The sequence below is a fragment of the Pseudorca crassidens genome, chromosome 1 (assembly GCF_039906515.1).
Source record: "Pseudorca crassidens isolate mPseCra1 chromosome 1, mPseCra1.hap1, whole genome shotgun sequence".
Classification (NCBI taxonomy): Eukaryota; Metazoa; Chordata; class Mammalia; order Artiodactyla; family Delphinidae; genus Pseudorca; species Pseudorca crassidens.
In genome coordinates this window covers 34,480,386-34,499,210 of record NC_090296.1, presented here as the reverse complement: position 1 = coordinate 34,499,210, position 18,825 = coordinate 34,480,386, and the positions used below count along the sequence as shown (strand labels likewise).

Sequence of the window (18,825 nt, the reverse complement as noted above, 5' to 3'; positions counted from 1 at the left end):
TTCCCATTTACTTCATAGAGAATTTAAGGAATGGGCTAGTGTTCCTTCCCCAGATGTATCAACTTAATCTTATTTGTATATTTTCTGTCTGTACTTCTAATTCATAATGTCCAGTTGTATATATATTTTCCATTCTTTTATTTACATTCTTTTCTTTCCCTGGGATTTTTCAAAATCAAAGCATGTTAATCACATTTCATAATGCATTGAGTACTCAAGATACTTTTCAGACATGGGCAAATGTTTGAATAGCTGCATTTTGTTTTGGAGTGTCTATCAAAACCCAGGACCCAGACCAGTGAAGGGTATAATAAGAGGGGATGTCCCCAACCTGAAGTGCTGATCAGTTCCAAGGTGAGTGTTTCAGCCTTTTCTGAAAGGCTACTCAGATGCCTTCTTTTCTTTTAACCTAGATGATCATTTATGAAACAGTGGTATGGCCGAGGGTTGAGTTTGATGGTCTCTTCAAGAGTATTAACTGAAAAGTTTGATTTCTCATCTGAAGAACAGATGTTTTACTGCAATCCTCAACACATATGTGCCTGGTCTGCTTGATACTGATTGAGAAAAAGAAAAATAGTTTAGTAGTCAATATCTGGTGTCACTGTCAATTGCAGATAAACTATTAACAGTTAAATTTCAGCATAATTATAATTTTTGAAAAAGAGAGCATTGAAACTTAGACACAAACTATTAATTGATGGAGTTTCACTGAAGGTTAGAGCCAGAGTAATGGCTACCATTTATAAGGCTGTGCAAAAATCCTGGCCCTGATGTGATTTATGAAGTCCAGTGGGAGCAAATACTTAGTTCAAGACCCAAAATTTTTAGCACTAACATGACCTGGAAAAAATGATCTCGTCCTGACAGATTTTGAAGTCAGGAGTTAACAATTATAAATCTCTATCACTTTACTAGGGCTCTTACAGATTTTTAAAAATTTTGCACTATAATAAGATGCCTAAAAGATGTCATTGTTTATTACTATTTAAGAGTGTCTTCCAGAGATCACAGGTTTTGGGTTGGCATAACTGATACTGAATTTGTTTTTCTTTGTTAGAAGGTGGCCAAAGATTCAAATGCTTCTTGAGCCTGTTCCTAGAATGTGTGGGCAGAGCTGTGGCCCAGCTCCATAGAGCATCCTCAACTTTCTGTTAGCTGTGGCCCCAGGACATGTGTCTAGATCACACAGTCACATCATGAAATAATATAGGTATTTTTTTAGAAAGAGAGGAGCTAAGGCAGAATACTATTTTTTGGCACTTAAATTTAAAACCACTTGTGTCAAAACTTATTTCTGTATTTGTAGGTATTTCCTAATGATAGATAAATAAGTTAGGCAAAAACATCTCATTTTTTTCCTTTTTCACAATTAAGGAAAATAAGCTTTATCAGTAGTCACTAATTAAAACTTAATGCTGCCTCTTTTTCATTGCAAGTACTATATTGATTTGAAGAGAAGGTTATTGAGGAAAAAGCTGCCATAGAGGGGTTTTTTTCTTAACTTAATTACTGTTTTATTAGGAGCTCTTACCAGTGCCATGTTAATAGAATGTTGAGGTACACATTGACCTACATATTAACAGAATGTACTCATTTAGAGAATGATAAGTAATTTTTTCCCCCGATGGACAAGTATGCATTGTTTTAGCAAGTAAGATTAAAACAATTTTTTTCTTACAGTAGGTCCTTGTTGGTTATCTGGTTTATTTTATTTACTTTTTAAATTAATTTTTATTGGTGTATAGTTGATTTACAATGGCAAATAAGATTTTGTTTTTAAAATTTCAGTTGTATTTATTTTGGAATAGGAAATACATTCACCTGGTTCAAAATTCCAGAGGTGCACAGCAGTATATAGAAGTCTTTTGCTCATTCTTTTCCCCAAACCACTGTATTAAATATTTATTTATTTTATTTTATTTATTTTATTATTCTCTTAATGTTTTTGGCTGCATCTGGTCTTAGTTGCGGCATGTAGGATCTTCGTTGAGGAATGTGGGATCTTTCATTTTGGTGCGGGATTCTCTCTAGTTGTGGTGTGTGGGTTTTTCTCTCTCTAGTTGTGGTGCCTGGGCTCCAGAGCGTGTGGGCTCTGTGCTTTGTGGCACAAGTGCTCTCTAGTTGAGACACACGAGCTCAGTAGTTGTGGTGCACGGGCTTAGTTGCCCCACGGCATGTGGGATCTTAGTTCCCCGACCAGGGATCCAACCCAGGTCCCCTGCCTTGGAAGGCAGATTCCTTACCACTGGACCACCAGGGAATTCCCCAAACCACCATATTAGTCTCTCTGAAGCACAGCTTCTGTTACCAGTTTCCTTCATGTATTTCTATAAATATTTTATACATATAGAAGATATACATGTATATGTATATATACATTACATATTTATATGTAACAAAAGAATTTTCCTTTTCACAGAAGTGCTTACTACTATTCCACATCTTGCTTATTTTCACTTAACAGTGTATCTTGAAAATCATTTCATGTTCGTCTGGAAAAAGCTTTCTTGTTCTTGTGGTCTCATGGTGTCTATTGTATGAGTGCACTGTAGTCTTATTTAACCTAGGCTCCTACTAATGGACATTTAGGTTGCTGCCAATCTTTTACTTTCACTAACAATGATTAATACTGCTTTTTGCTTATTTTTCACTTCCGAATTCATTTCCTGCTTTTGTCAGGGCCTAGATATTTGTACCAGGAACTGAGAGCTATTTATTCTGACATATTTGGTGTTTGTATATAGACATCCAGGTAAATGTACATACTGCTAAACTATCTAGTTCTAGTGTCTTTCCCTAGGGTACTCACCTACGATAAAACCTATTTATTAGAATCCTTAGGCTATACAAGTGCTGGGTCACAGCTCCTATTGGCAAACTAGAAAGTTCCAATTACTAATCTGTGATTTCAGTTACTATGACATATTCTGTGTTTCAGGTAGAGGGAACAGCCCTTATTTGGTGAGACTCAAATAGTGTTAATGAAAAATGTATCATTGATAAGGCAGGCTAAGAAAATGGGAACCATCTAAGCTCTTAGGGTGAGATGAGTATAGAAAATCAGAACAGTTTTACTGTTTGATTTTAAGGTCTCCATACATTATTTCAGTCTACATCTGTTAGGGCCACAGCTGGGACATTTGATGATCAAAACTCTTAAGGTAGTAATCAGATATAGTATTTAGACAACAAATCAGTGAGCAGGTTTGTTGACCTATGTACATTATTCTAAATCTTGACGGTATCATATGAAGCACAAAAAATAAATATTGTCACAGCCAGCAATGGAGGTTTCAATATTTAATCACTAGATTGAACCACTCTTCCCCTAAATTTTTCACTCAGTGAATCATAACTGCTCGTCTCTTAGCTTACTCTGATTTTGTGCAGAAAACATCATATCTTAAAAATGTGGTATCTGGCAAAGACAATAGAAATAAAGCCATTTGAATTGTTATATATTGGCATTGGTTTGATGGTTATTCAATTAAGATAGAAAGGGAAAATATTTCTTATTTCTTGATTGTAAAAAGAAAAAACAGTTTCCAGTCATGCAAGTGAAGCATCTTGAGTTAGGTTTTTTGTTTTTGTCTTTGTTTCCTGAGAGAAATATAAAGAATTCCACTTATTTATTTTTATCTTAGGAATAGGAAGCACATCATCAAGTACAAGAGATAATAAAACATACCTCCCAACTATGTTATGATTGGTTAAGTAGAGCAGAGGAGGTAGAGAGGGGATGTGAAGGAGAAACAGTCTTTTTGTTTCCAAAAGTCATGATGAAAATCAATGATAAAACATTGTGCGTGTGCATTTGCACACTGGAGTATTTTGTTATTGTGTTTGCTTTTGTTGTGAATAGAGAAAGAAAGGAGCTTACAATAAAGAAATGAATAAATTTTATTAGAACTTGTTATAAATATTTTTTATTCTCAGAGCTGAAATACTAAGCCATTATTTAAATTTTATCTCCTTTTTTTTTTGATTGGAGAAATCCATTAACTTTTACTTTAGAAAGTGGACTGTGTCATATCTTCTTCTACAGAGGAATAAATGTGTTTATTATCTTGTGAAATCCTAATCTTGTGGCATTTGGAAATAGTGTTACTCTGGTAGTACCGTGTTTTTGACATTGACATTTTGGACTGGATAATTCCTTGTTGTGGGGGCCTCTTCTAGACATTGTAGAATATTTAGCAGCATCTCTGGCTTCAACCCACCAGATGCCAGTAGGAAACCCTCCGGTCCCCTGCCCTGGGGGACAAAACTGTCCCCAACTGAGAGCCACTACTATAGACATACATGTTGATTCTGCACGGCAGGTTTAAAAGTGGATCCCACACAGTATTCAACTGTCTGATGCACTTCCCCAGTATTTGTGATCTGGAGCAGCAAAGCAACACAAAGACACAAATTTGGGGGCAATATATATATTTTTCCTAAGACCACCACTGAATTTTGGGGCAATTTTCGAGAAACATTAAAGCTGGCTCTTGGGTTCTGAATTGGTTGATTAATTGGTTGGTCAATTGATCTATTTGTTCACTCAGCAAAACTATATTGAGCCCCTGCTACATGCCACTTTCATTGTTGGTGACATGTATGCTTCTGTGTGGTTCTTGTGGCTATGTGTAGTGAGTTGGTGGGTAGTAAGCCTGCAGGTAGACCAGTTAAGAAGCTGTTGGGTGAAATATAGGTGAGAAATGATGGTTGCCTTGATGTGGGTAGTGAGCTGGGATGATGAGAAGAGATTTTATACAGAGATATTTAGGAGGTAAAAACATTAGGATTTGGTGATTGATTGGAGAAAGGAAGGAGTCAAGAATAATTCCCAGGTTTCTGGCGTAGTTAAAAGGGTGAAGAGTGTTGACATTCACTAAGAAGAGGAATAGAGTGGGAAGAATGGGCTTTTTGGGAGAGTGGAGCAGATATTGATTTCACCTTGTGACACTTTCAGTTGAAGGTGCCTTTGAGACATCCAAGAGGATGAGCTAGACAATGAACTTGAGAACTATTTTGTTCCATGTTCTATCCCCCATTCTTTGCATGGTGTTTACATTTCTAGGAATGGAGGCAAGTTTAGCCTAGATATATAGATTTTGTGTTCTTCAGGGTGTAGCTGGTGTGATTGAAATCAGGGAAACAGATGAAATTCCCCAAGGAGAGGGCCTATAGGGAGCAGCAACATTCTGGGAGATATGTTTGCTCAAGGAACTGAAGAGGAGGGACTGGAGAAGTATGAGGAAAATCAGGAGTGTATGGTTTATGGAAGAGAAGAGAACATTTCCAAGATAAGGAAGTGTTTAATGGGTTTGAATTCAACTAAGAAGTCAAATAAGATGAAGACTGAGAAGACCATTGAATTTTACAACTGAAAAGCATGGGTGACTTTTTGAGAACCTTTTTGGTAGACTGGTGGTTGCAAGAGTTCAGGAGATTTGGTTAAAGAGTGAGTGAGAGTAAATGGATGGAATCAGCATGTGTAGGTCATGCTTTGATGTATTTTGGCTATAAAGAAGAGACTGGAAATAGTATGTGAAGGGTGGTATGGGCTGGGAGAGGGCATGTGGGCTTGAGCACGTTTAAATGCTGATAGGAAGGGGACAATGGAGACATAGAAGCTGATGCAGGAGAGGAGAAAATGAGGATGGGATCAACTTGAGATGGGGTAGGTTCAGAGCACAGGGAGAGGGACTAATCTTAGATAGGGTAACGCTGCAAACTGGAGAGATGTCATCAGTGATTGAGAGTGTTCATATTCTGCTGGGATTAGTTTCCAGTCTACGGGGCCTTTTTAGGGAATGATTCTTCTGGGGCTTCCTGAAGGCTCAGAGTGACAGAGGCATTAAGAGACTCCTGGCAAAGTCCATACCATTTCTAAATTCCCTAGGGTACATTGATCCCCAGAGGTTCATTTAACGACTCTTTATTTTGGGTAGCAGGCATGTTCTAGAATTGGACTCCGAACCTATGGGTTAGGTTAGGGCTTGGTGTCCAATTATTGTCTAAATAAGCAGAGTAGCAGGGTGCTTTTTGAACACCTCTGAAGACTTCCAGGTGTTGAAGTACAACCTGGAGATCACCTACAGCTAGTCTACTTTAATTAACAAATATGTCATTCGTATTATGATTCTTTATTATTACTAATCTACATGATAGATTGCTGATTGTAGAAAACTCTGGGTTATTATAGTACTAAGTTTAAAAAACGATACCATTCAAGTGTTGAAGGGTTTATTATAGCTCATTTTCTCCTGTGGTTTAATAGAAAGAGGGTAGGCTTTGGAGCCAGAAAAAAAAAATGGATTCAAATCCTGGCTCTGTCATTGACTAAGCTTATGTGGCCTTGAGCAAGTCATTTACTTTGTAGTAACCTCATGATAATAATTCCTGGTGATGTCTAACTTGCATCACGGTTAATTAGAGGTCATGCATATATTATCAGCACTTTGTTGATCTTAAATAGAAGCTGATATTGTTTTTAACTATTTAAAAATAATTTATTATTTACTATTATAGGACCCTTAGCGAGCACACTCTGAATTTTTTAGAATTCCAAATCAAAAATCAAGGATCTTATTTTTCCATGGATCTAAGAGGATTAATGGTGATGTCCTTGGTCTAAGTTTTGGTAGGGACGGAAGATTACATAAGTGATCCTGGGCCAACTGAAAGTATCTTTTATTGGCCTTCATGTTTATTTACATAGTAAATAAGGAGAAAAGAGGTAACATTCTAGATTTTAAAAGTCTATGGAAGTAAATCAAATTTTTATTGGATCCCGATTATTTTCTATTAATGCATCTCAGTTAGATATTATTTTTTTTAATAGACTTAGCCTCTTCAACCCCTCTTTTCTTTTGTTTAGTAATTCCCTTTCCCCTCTCTTTTTCCTCTTCTTGCTTTTCTTCAGACTATTGGGAACTTTCTCGTGTTGCAGCATTTGCTGCTATCAGTCATGCCGGGAAAGTTTCTTGTGCACCAGAAAAGCTATCAGATGTTTTTGTGCAAGAGAGAAGAGAGAGAGAGAGAGAGAGAGAGAGAGAGGGAGGGAGGGAGGGAGGGAGAGAGAGGGAGAGAGAGGGAGAGAAAGAGAGAGAGAGAGAGAGAGAGAGAGAGAGAGAGGAGGAGGGGAGGGGGGGCTGGGAGGGAGGAGAGAGCTAGAGGAAGGAAGGGAGAAAAATGGTGTCTCGGGTCCCTGTGCTGGTGTTTTTCCTCCTTCAGGGAAGCTTCAGATACCGTTTGGCTCTGGCTCAGTTGCTCTATGGGTGTCACTGAAGAAGGGGGTCAGGGAGGGGAAGAAGGCAATTAAAACCTTGAACACTGTAAAGGCCCTTCTAATTAAGTGCTGAGGATGGAAAAATAAAATTCCTTCTTAGGGCTTTATTTCTGTTCTCCCTTTAAAAGTCTGCTGAGGGATTGGAGCTCATGTCCCTTAGAAAAGTTAAAGTTCAAAATAACAGCCCTGGAAAGAAAACGTTTTTATGAACTTTTCAGATAAAGCCATCCTTATTTGATTCCCTTGGACCCCCTCGCCTCTATCCTCCTACCCACGCTCACCGTCACTCCAGACTGAAGCACCCAGGACACAGTTCAAGTATCTAACTGCTCTGTTTCCTTTGTGCAGCTTGCTTTTGGTCCTTGCTGGGAAATGCTCTGGAAACTGAACTGGCCACAGAACACAAAGGCCGACCCGTGTTGTCCCTCCTGGTAGCGCACTGTGTGATTTGTTCCCACTCCTGTTCAGGACTCATTAGTAGCTCAGTACAGAAAAGGTTGCTCTCCTGGAATAAAAGGAATGGGCCCAGCTCGGAGTTCTTTTTCTCCTTCTGCGGTGTTTTATTTGGGTGCACTCACAACCCCACACCTTCATTAGCAACCTGGTGCCAGTGGGGACGGGCACAGTGCTGAGACTAGGTTTTGCTGGTTCCCTGGGGTGTATCGGAGATCTCAGAACTCAATAGCCTACTATGAAAATAAAATACTGTGCTTCAGATGACCTCTGGATGGAAAAAAGCCATACGTCCCAATCTGCCAGGGCCTCTCAAATTGCCATCCTTGCCAAGAGCCCATCCCACCCCCCAGATTCCTCCCCTTCCTCTGAATGTGGCTCTTTTGGTAGCCTCTGTGTCAGGTAAATGTTTATGTGTGTGTGAAAATGCAGGCTTTGGGTGAAAATCTTTTGTATTTAAAGCACAGTTCGGGACAGTAGTTTCTTGTGAGAACCGTAGGCAGCAGATATTTGTGGGCTTTTATGCCCCAAGTGATATCATTTCAGATTTATGTAGGAAGTTTGGGAAAGGGTGTGAAAACTTGGAGATGCTATAGGAAACTGAGTTATATATTTATAATTCAAGTTGTTTTTCCTAACCTTCCAGAGTGACCCAGTTCTTGTCTCATTAAAAACCCAGTCACCTGGAGGACTCTCCCTGATACCAGAGCCACATGTGTTCGTGACCTTTATAATAAAATGTGACACTAACATGAATGGTGTCCATCAAACCTTTCTTTAAAGCACTTGGGGTACTCAAAGCATTGTGCCTTGTTCAACTTCCCATGTTAATATGCTATAATTCTTGGGAACTGATTACCGTACTTATTTTAAGGCAGTGTGGGAAAATAAAAATAAGGGACCTTTTGTTATTAAATGACCATTAGAGCCTTGAGTAGAGCTCAACTTTCTTATCCTTTGATTGTTGTCACATCATCGCTGCAATAACAGGGTAAGATTTGCAGTTCTAATAAATTGTTCTAAATTCTTTTTGTTTGTTTGTTTTGTTTTCTTTTAGTTGCAGCAAGCAGGGACTACTCTTCATTGCTGTGCGCAGGCCTCTCATTGCTGTGGCTTCTCTTGTTGCGGAGCACGGGCTCTAGGTGCACGGGCTTCAGTAGTTGTGACTTGCGGGCTCTAGAGCACAGGCTCAGTAGTTGTGGCACACGGGCTTAGTTGCTCTGCGGCATGTGGGATCTTCCCGGACCAGGACTCGAACCCGCGTCCCCTGCATTGGCAGGCAGATTCTTAACCACTGTGCCACCAGGGAAGTCCAAATTGTTCTAAATTCTTTAAATCTCAAAGTTCATGGTTATTACATTTAAATGATAATATTCAGACTGTATGAGAGAGAGTATTCAGTAATTTAAGAAAAATCCCCTTGGAGTCTACAGGAAAATAATATACATTTGCAAATGTGAGATGCTGTTTTTGTTTTGTACTTCAGGTTTGCAGACGTGCTCTAATTTTCTACAGAAAGTTTTGGATAGACTCTTCGTTTTAAAAAATTATAGAGATAAGAGAGAAATATTTTCATAGTCTGGGTCTACACAATTTTATATTGCATAAAAAAGAAGTGGATTGTCCCTTCCTGCTACCGCAGACAGCAGTATAGGAACATCTTTGGACTCTCCAGGGTATGTACTCGGGTAGGATTGCAGGGTCATCAAGAATACACATTCTGAACATCCCTAAGTACTCCCAGATTGCTTCCTGGAAAGGCTGCACCTGTCTGTATCCCACCAACAGTAGATGAATGCTCCTGCTTCCCCACATCCTTGCCAAGATTTGCTATGTTTAGACTTTCTCATTTTTCCAAACTGATGGGTGTGAAATGATATTTCATTTTAATTTACATTTCTCTGATTACTAATGAAGTTGAGCCGTTCTTTATATACTAGTTAGTTATTTGGCTTTTTACTATCATGACTTGATTTAAGGTTTCATGTTGATATAGACCTTAATTTTGAGTTTGGCAAATATATGCAAAAAATTACGTATATTTTAATTTTACAGTCTATGCTTTGAGGATCCAAGGCTACAGGGTTGCTCTCTGACACTTTTTTCTGTTAGCCACGTTACTTTTAAGCTTTAATTCATCTAAAGGTCACTTTTGAATATAGTGGCATTGTTTGAGATAGCAGATTCATACTTTGGAACATGATGCAGCAGTTTGGTATGAACTAAAGGGCCATACTGTATCATGGATGCAGTTTGAAGAGAGGATTCCGTGAAAAACAAAGGAAAGCTATGGATGCATAGTACATTACCACTTATGAAAAAATTCAAACATGTATATACACAGGACAAAACTTTATGTTTTTCAAGTAAACAACCCGTATCCAAAGATAGAACCAGACAATTAAGTGTTTGCTTATGTAGCAGTAGGAGAGAATGGGGATTAGAGATAAAGGGGAAAAAACCAATAAATTAAAATAAACTCAAGAGGGGGCCTTGCATAAATAATAATAGTGTATTCTGGGGTGAGAAGTGTTATTAACCCAGTGGTTTGGGGATAGGATGAATATAGTTTAGAGGGGTAACCAGAAAGTAGGTTAGGTGACTAGCCAAAAAAGGTTAATTGAAGGAAAATAAAAATAAAATATTTTAAGTGTTGTGATTCATAAGTAAGATGCCTGTAAGCAAGAAAAATGCTCTTAAATAACTACATCTGGTTGTGGGTTTTTGTTTTTGTTTTCTGTATTAGTTCTGTTGGTACTCTGTCCCATGCCCCCTCATTTATTTTATGTCTGCATACTCACTGTACTAGCACTCTATATTTTTTATCTCATTTGTTCCTCATTACAACCTGCATACTATAGATAAAGGAAACAGACTCAGAAAGTGGAAGTGATTTTTCTAGGGTCATACAGCCATAAGTAACAGAACCAGTATTTGAAGCCAAGCATAACTCCAAAGCTTGTCTTTTTTCTACCTGACTGCATTATATTTTTCATAGGCTATCTTCAAAATCCATATTTGTGTAGAGTGTGGTGTCTTCATTAGGCTCCTTAATTTTGAAAGAGGACATTAACCCTACCCTCTGCTCCCACGGTTGCTAAAAGAGGTGGACATCTTTAAGTTGCATCACAGAAAGTCTGTATTCAGATTCCTTTTAGACATTAGAACTTTGAACTCTCTGTTGTCCAGTTGCTCAAAAATCTGCTTGTAGAATATTGGTATTAAATCATGGGCCTTCAATGATGGCTGTTGTTATCAAACAGTGGGATGAAATTGACTGTTCTGTCAGTGATGGAGTTTTTGAGGAGGCCTCGGTACACCACACCCCATCATCTTTAAGAGGACCTAGAGATAAAATTCCTCCCAGACCTCAGGGTCAGGAAACACTGATTCATTTTCTAAAAAAAAAAAAATCTTGTGGCCACTATGAATCTTATATTTGATTATATTTTCTTCTTTAAGTGGGTTAGAGCCAAATTTGCAGATCATTTCTAATAGCTGTGGGGGAATAAACAATATGCATTTGTGTGCTAATCATACTTCTTGCATTATTTTCCTGTGTTCCTCTTTGATTTCGTGTTTCTTATTTGTTTGTATTGAGCGTATTTTCATAAACTGTCACAAATCATTTCATTGGTGCCGAAAATATATAATATCATGCGTAAGTTTTCCTAACTTGACAATTCTATCACATTCCTGCTAGGAAATGTCATGTGTACACGTTCATCTTTCTCATTTGTTTCCTCCATTCTTTCATCTCCTTCTAATTTTCCATTGTTTATTACAGATTTCTCCCTTGATTAACAGACTAGTTAGAATTTCAGTGGTGCTCTTCCATTGTTGACTGTCAACATAAAGAGTTATTTTTTTAGACAAATTAATCTTGTAATTTGTATTTCTCAAAGTCCATGTTTTTAGTAAAAGTATAAATTTTTATGAAAACATGAATAAATTTAACTAATTTGATTTTTTTCATCTGAGGATAAGAGAAGGGAAGTTTAGAATCTCAGAGGAGTGCTATTATAGAAGGTTTTGAGAGTTTATATAGAGAACAGAATGATTTTTTTCAGCCTGTTCTCATGAGGGCAATGAATTCCCTGTCTACTGCCTAATGGACATCTCTAATTGGATGTTCAACTGCTACTTCACATTGCCTGAAACTTCATATATAATTCCCCTCCCCAATAAAGTTACCTTCACCATTTCCCCCTCCCCATTCCCCATTCCATTTCCTAATTTGGTGACTGGTGTTACTCTGTACCTCGTCACCCAAATCATATACACGTGGCAGTCGTATTAGACTCCTCTAATCAGTCACTCAGTTCTTTATGTTTACCTACTACACAGCTTTTAAGCTGGCCCTTTTCCAGGCCCATTGCTTTTTACCGATTCCAATGCCTTGCACATAGCCGTTCCTAAGCAGGCATTCCAAATTTTTGGTTGAAGAAATGGATGAATGAATTTGGGAATGAATTGTCTTCATTTCATTGCTTCTGTCTGGACTACTGCCTTCTTGCCTGTATCCTGGCCCCTCCTAATGTCGTCAGAGTGATATTCCTAAAATGCAAATCAAATCCTGTCACTCTTCTGTTTAAAACCTTCAGTGACTCCTTCCAGCTTCCAGGTTTAGGTTTGCTATAGTATCAAGGCCCTTCATGCTAAGTCCCCTGCATCTTTTTTTTTTTTTTCATTTTTGAATATTATTTTATTTATTTTTTATACAACAGGTTCTTATTAGTCATCAATTTTATACACATCAGTGTATACATGTCAATCCCAATCTCCCAATTCATCACACCCCCACCCCCACCGGTGCTTTCCCCCCTTGGTATCCATACGTTTGTTCTCTACATCTGTGTCTCAATTTCTGCCCTGCAAACCGGTTCATCTGTACCATTTTTCTAGGTTCCACATGTATGCATTAATATACGATATTTGTTTTTATCTTTCTGACTTACTTCATTCTGTATGACAGTCTCTAGATCCATCCAGGTCCAACAAATGACCCAATTTTGTTTCCTTTTATGGCTGAGTAATATTCCATTGTATATATGTACCATATCTTCTTTATCCATTCGTCTGTCGATGGGCATTTAGGTTGCTTCCGTGACCTGGCTATCGTAAATAGTGCTGCAATGAACATTGGCGTGCATGTGTCTTTTTGAATTATGGTTTTCTCTGGGTATATGCCCAGTAGTGGGATTGCTGGATCATATGGTAATTCTATTTTTAGCTTTTAGCTTTTTAAGGACCCTCCATACTGTTCTCCATAGTGGCTGTATCAATTTACATTCCCACCAACAGTGCAAAAGGGCTCCCTTTTCTCCACACCCTCTCCAACATTTGTTGTTTGTAGATTTTCTGATGATGTCCATTCTAACTGGTGTGAGGTGATACCTCATTGTAGTTTTGATTTGCATTTCTCTAATAATTAGTGATGTCGAGCAGCTTTTCATGTGCTTCTTGGCCATCTGTATGTCTTCTTTGGAGAAATGTCTATTTAGGTCTTCTGCCCATTTTTGGATTGGGTTGTTTGTTTCTTTAATATTGAGCTGCATGAGCTGTTTATATATTTTCGAGATTTATCCTTTGTCCATTGATTCGTTTGCAAATATTTTCTCCCATTCTGAGGGTTGCCTTTTCATCTTGTTTATGGTTTCCTTTGCTATGCAAAAGCTTTTAAGTTTCATTAGGTCCCATTTGTTTATTTTTGTTTTTATTTCCATTACTCTAGGAGGTGGATCAAAAAAGATCTTACTGAGATTTATGTCAAAGAGTGTTCTTCCTGTGTTTTCCTCTAAGAGCTTTATGGTGTCTGGTCTTACATTTAGGTCTCTAATCTATTTTGAGTTTATTTTTGTGTATGGTGTTAGGGAGTGTTCTAATTTCATTCTTTTACATGTAACTGTCCAGTTTTCCCAGCACCACTTATTGAAAGACTGTCTTTTCTCCATTGTATATCCTTGCCTCCTTTGTCATAGATTAGTTGATCACAGGTGTGTGGGTTTATCTCTGGGCTTTCTATCCTGTTCCATTGATCTATGTTTCTGTTTTTGTGCCAGTACCATATTGCCTTGATTACTGTAGCTTTGTAGTATAGTCTGAAGTCAGGAAGTCTGATTCCTCCAGCTCCATTTTTTCCCCTCAAGACTGCTTTGGCCATTCATGGTCTTTTGTGTCTCCATACAAATTTTAAGATTTTTTGTTCTAGTTCTGTAAAAAATGCCATTGCTAATTTGATAGGGATTGCATTGAATCTGTAGACTGCTTTGGGTAGTATAGTCATTTTCACAATATTGATTCTTCCAAGCCAAGAACATGGTATATCTCTCCATCTGTTGGTATCGTCTTTAATTTCTTTCATCAGTGTCTTATAGTTTTCTGCATACAGGTCTTTTGTCTCCCAAAAGGTAGGTAGGTTTATTCCTAGGTATTTTATTCTTTTTGCTGCAGTGGTAAATGGGAGTGTTTCCTTAATTTCTCTTTCAGAGTTTTCATCATTAGTGTATAGGAATGCAAGAGATTTCTGTGCATTAATTTTGTATCCTGCTACTTTACCAAATTCATTGATTAGCTCTAGTAGTTTTCTGGTGGCATTTTTAGGATTCTCTATGTATCATGTCATCTGCAAACAGTGACAGTTTTACTTCTTCTTTTCCAATTTGTATTCTTTTTATTTCTGTTTCTTCTCTGATTGCTGTGGCTAGGACTTCCAAAGCTATGTTGAATAATAGTGGCGAGAGTGGACATCCTTGTCTTGTTCCTGATCTTAGAGGAAATGCTTTCAGTTTTTCACCACTGAGAATGATGTTTGCTGTGGGTTTGTCATATATGGCCTTTATGACGTTGAGGTGGGTTCTTTCTATGCCCACTTTCTGGAGAGTTTTTATCATAAATGGGTGTTGAATTTTGTGGAAAGCTTTTTCTGCATCTATTGAGATGATCATATGGTTTTTATTCTTCAATTTGTTAATATGGTGTATCACATTGATTGATTTGCGTATATTGAAGAATCCTTGCATCCCTGGGATAAATCCCACTTGATCATGGTGATCGTCCCACATGATCCTTTAATGTGTTGTTACCTCCTACATTTCTCTCTACTGACCTTGTAGTTTCATCGTGTGACGGCGTGTTCCATCTCCTCCCACATGCTCTTCATTCTGCAGAGCCTAACTGTAGGTTCCCTGGAGAACTTGACTGATTCTGTCAGTCTGAATTAGATGTTTTTTTCTCATTGCCCTCATATTCCTTTATGCACAGCACATGGCACATCCCACATTAAACTGTTATCATGACTTCCTTTTCTAGGGGCCTTTTCTTAACATGGGCTCTTTACTCCTAGACAGTGTCCAACATTTAGTGAGTAACCAGTAATTGCCTGACTGACTGACTGAATATGCAATAGAATAAGTCTGTAGGTTATCATCCAATCTAACCATTTATTCAGTAACTATTTATTGAGCACTTACTACGTATCAGATATTGAGAGGCTGGGGATACTGCAGTGAACAGTCCCTACATAGTCAATTATAAAATTAGCAAATAGATGTACAGTGTTGGGTAGTGTTAAGTGTTATAAGGAAAATGAAGAGGGATATGGAGATTCTAGAGCCTACCGTCAAGCAAGGCATGTCTAGAGAGGAAACCTTTGAGCAGAGACCTGAATGAAGAGAGAGGAACCATGTGGCTCTGGTGGTGGTGTGGGGAAGGGTGGTTCTAGGCAGAGAGAATAACATTTCTGAGTACCTGGCCCTGTTCTAGGGGCCCTGGGGACAACAGTGAACAGCACTGTTAAACGTCAGCACTGTTTATTGTTTAACTGTCCAGTCTATTCTTTTTCAGTATTACATATCATACCTTTCTTTAATTGCTTGATTTTCTGAAATTGAAAAAAAAATCCCACCATGGGAAAGTTCCTTTGTTCTCCCTAACTGCTTGTCACTTCCTACTCTTTTCTCCAGAAGGAGAACCCCTAGATTTTTATTATTTTGGAGCTCCTAACACAGCAGGATACTGATTCAGGGGACAGATCCTCAACCTAGCCATATTTAATCATGGTGTTCAGGGTTGTGTGAAAGTGTCTTAGATTTTTCTGTCTTTGAGTTGACATGAATTGTGGATGTACATAAAATTCCCTTACTGTGACCTACAGTAGATACTACCATTTCCTTTGTCCAGACCCCCAGTGTAGCTCACAATCCTGGATAAGCATTTTTAGATCCTTTTGCCTCACTAAGACAAGAAATCACAATTAAAAAAAAATTGAAGTATGGGTGGTTTACAATGTTATGCTAGTTTCAGGTGTACAACACAGTGATTCAATATTTTTATAAATTGTACTCCATTTAGAATTATTACAAAATAATGAGTATATTTCCCTGTGCTGTACAATATATCTTTGTTGCTTATTTATTTTATACATAGTAGTTTGTCTCGTAATCCCATACTGCTGTCTCACCCCTCCCCACTTCCCTCTCCTCACTGGTAACCCCCAGTTTGTTCTCCGTATCTAAGACATCACAATTTTGGATGTTATTCCTTACTTTGTGACCTGCTTCCTGTGTAAGTTAAGTCTGCTCTGTGGCAGTTTCGCATTTGTAAGCAGGGCACCCTTGCAGTTAAGTTGTAAAAAAAACTCTCTTTAAATAAGTCTCCATGCCCTTGAAGAATAGGAGCTCCAGAAACGTAGAGTCCAAAGAGAAAAGAAGAAAGAACATTCCAAAGAAAACTGTGTAAATTTGCAAATTTGTTGTCCCCTGGTGGCAGCTAACAGGTGGAATGACAACCCAACCAAATAACACTAGGGCCATTGTGATAGGAGGGAACTTAATATTGTTATTGTTCCGCTTGGATGCAGTTTGTGTGAGGCTGTGCCAGCTCTTGTATTGAGAACGCCCAATCGAGCGGAAGAGTTTTTGGTTTCTGCGTTTAGAGCTGCCCAACAACTGAGGAAAACCGATTAAATCTGGAAGGTGGCAGCTCACTCGACAGGCTTCTCCGGGCACCCTTGAGGAGAGACAAAGATAAATAAATACCACGTTTTACGAGAGGAGTGTGAGGTGAGAGGGAGTGCCTGGACAGGAGCTAAAATTTCACAGGGTGGGAGACGTTCTTACTGACTTTCTTCCTGATCACACTCTTGTCTCATGACCTCGTTCATGCTTGGATTAGAGCCGGCCCTTGTAAACATGTGTGAGTTTGATAGGGAAGGAAGGAGATAGAAGTGTATTCCTAACTACCTCAACTGTAGAGGCAAAGTGATCAAATACAAATTTCTTTAAAAAATGCCTTTCAAAACTATTTTATAAATCATATTGGATGATCATTTGCCTGTGGGATATGTAAAAACTCTGGCCTGTCACCCAAAAGTTTATTTTTGAAAGTCTGTAATTTTTTTCAGGAAAAGTTCATGGGCTTTCAATATGGCCCGTGTTCCAAGTTCAGTATATTACGTCAAGGCCAGGTGGTACTCAGCTTCTCTGTTTACTGGGTTTGGACTATGGTCCCTCATCCCTCCATTGTGCCTTACTTTTTTTTTTTATTATTATTATATCTTTATGAATAATTTTTACTTGAGTTTGACCTACCTCAGAGGGGCTATGGATATTTAATTGGCTAAAAATAATTCATAGACCTGTAAGCTTTAGAGATCATTTGGCCCACCCCTGCCATTTTGTAAAGAGGAAATGGAAGCCCAGAGAAGTCAAGTGGCTTGCTTAGAGACCGTCAGATAGCAAGTAAATACGCAAGGACTCCACCCAGATCCTGACCGCACCCCCCTCTTTTTTTTTTCCTGTGTCGATGCATGTCTTTTGAGCTGCTTAGAGTTCAGTATTACATACGGTGGAGAGAACTATAGCAGTTTACTTTATTGATTTATATAGAATAATTAATGAAATAATTGAATGAATTTTCGTATAATTCAAAACCTCATATTCAATCTCTTTTTTCCATCAAACCTTTTCCGAGAGCAAATAGAAGATAGATGACCATGTTAAGATTCAATTTGTTTTGTTTCTCTTCCTGCTGTGGCAAATATGGTAATTAAAAAAATAAAATGAAGTAGCACAAAGTTAGGCAACCAGCAGGTGAAGAACAAAACCAAAGGTAATAATTACATTATTAAGTGCCAATAACTGAGATTCTAAACTATGACTCTCATGAATATAGTTTGGGTTGCTGTGACTATTATTACAACATTTTATGTCTCCACAACCTACAGTTCTTTCTCATTCTCTTTTCCCAGTGTGCAAAGTTGATTTAAAATGCTAGTACAGATTGAGGAAGGAAAGCTTTTTGAGATTTTTGTAGAGGATAGGCTGAAGAGGAAGGGTCCTTGCCCTGACTAGAATAAAGGAGGAGAAAATATATTATTGACTACTTCTAGCAGACCACTTCTGGCAGAGAACAAACACATTTTTAAAAAATTAATTTAAAAAGGCATTAGTATCAAATAATTCCTCAAAAGAAAAGTGCTTTATGGATGAAAAATATAGTTAATTACTCCTGTAGAAATGTAGGGAATTTTGCAGGTTCAATATTTTGTTCCCTATTAGAAGGGATGGCTGGCATTTGTCAGTATTAGTCGCCAGTACCACTAGTTGTCAGCATTAGTTGTGGCTAGCCTGGCCCATCCTCCTTCTGTCTTTGTTTTAGGGAATAGAACTCACCCAGTCACAATTTTCAGAAGGGCGGAGGTAACCTCCTTCAGTGCGACCATAGTACTGTTTATGTTGGAGACAAATCCCAGAAACTCAAGGTAACAACGTACACAGAGTGAGAGAGTATATCCAGGAGATTTTTATTTGGCATTTTTACTGCTAACAGTCTACAGAAGTTTTAGTATTTAGTGCCAGGTCAGGCTTAAGGGGCAGTTTCTATTTCTGTGTGATTTTGAAAGGTACAAAGAATCAGCAGAAAGATTATATAATAGATAATAGACAATGGAGATTCTGGCTTCTATAGAAACTTTCAGAGATACGCGGGAAGGCAAACAGCTGCTTCTATTTTGTTGTTTGTTGTTTTAATTAAAGGAACTCAAGAAACACAGTGTATTTTTTGGTTCTTTGAGCAAGGCCTTTGTTTGC

The 18,825-nt window shown here is 38.1% G+C and overlaps 1 protein-coding gene across 4 annotated transcripts in view; it reads left to right on the top strand.

Annotated features, from left to right (window-relative positions):
* Positions 1-18,825, top strand: part of RAD51B (RAD51 paralog B) — a 692,465-nt gene that overhangs the window by 221,747 nt on the left and 451,893 nt on the right. The window lies entirely within an intron of this gene.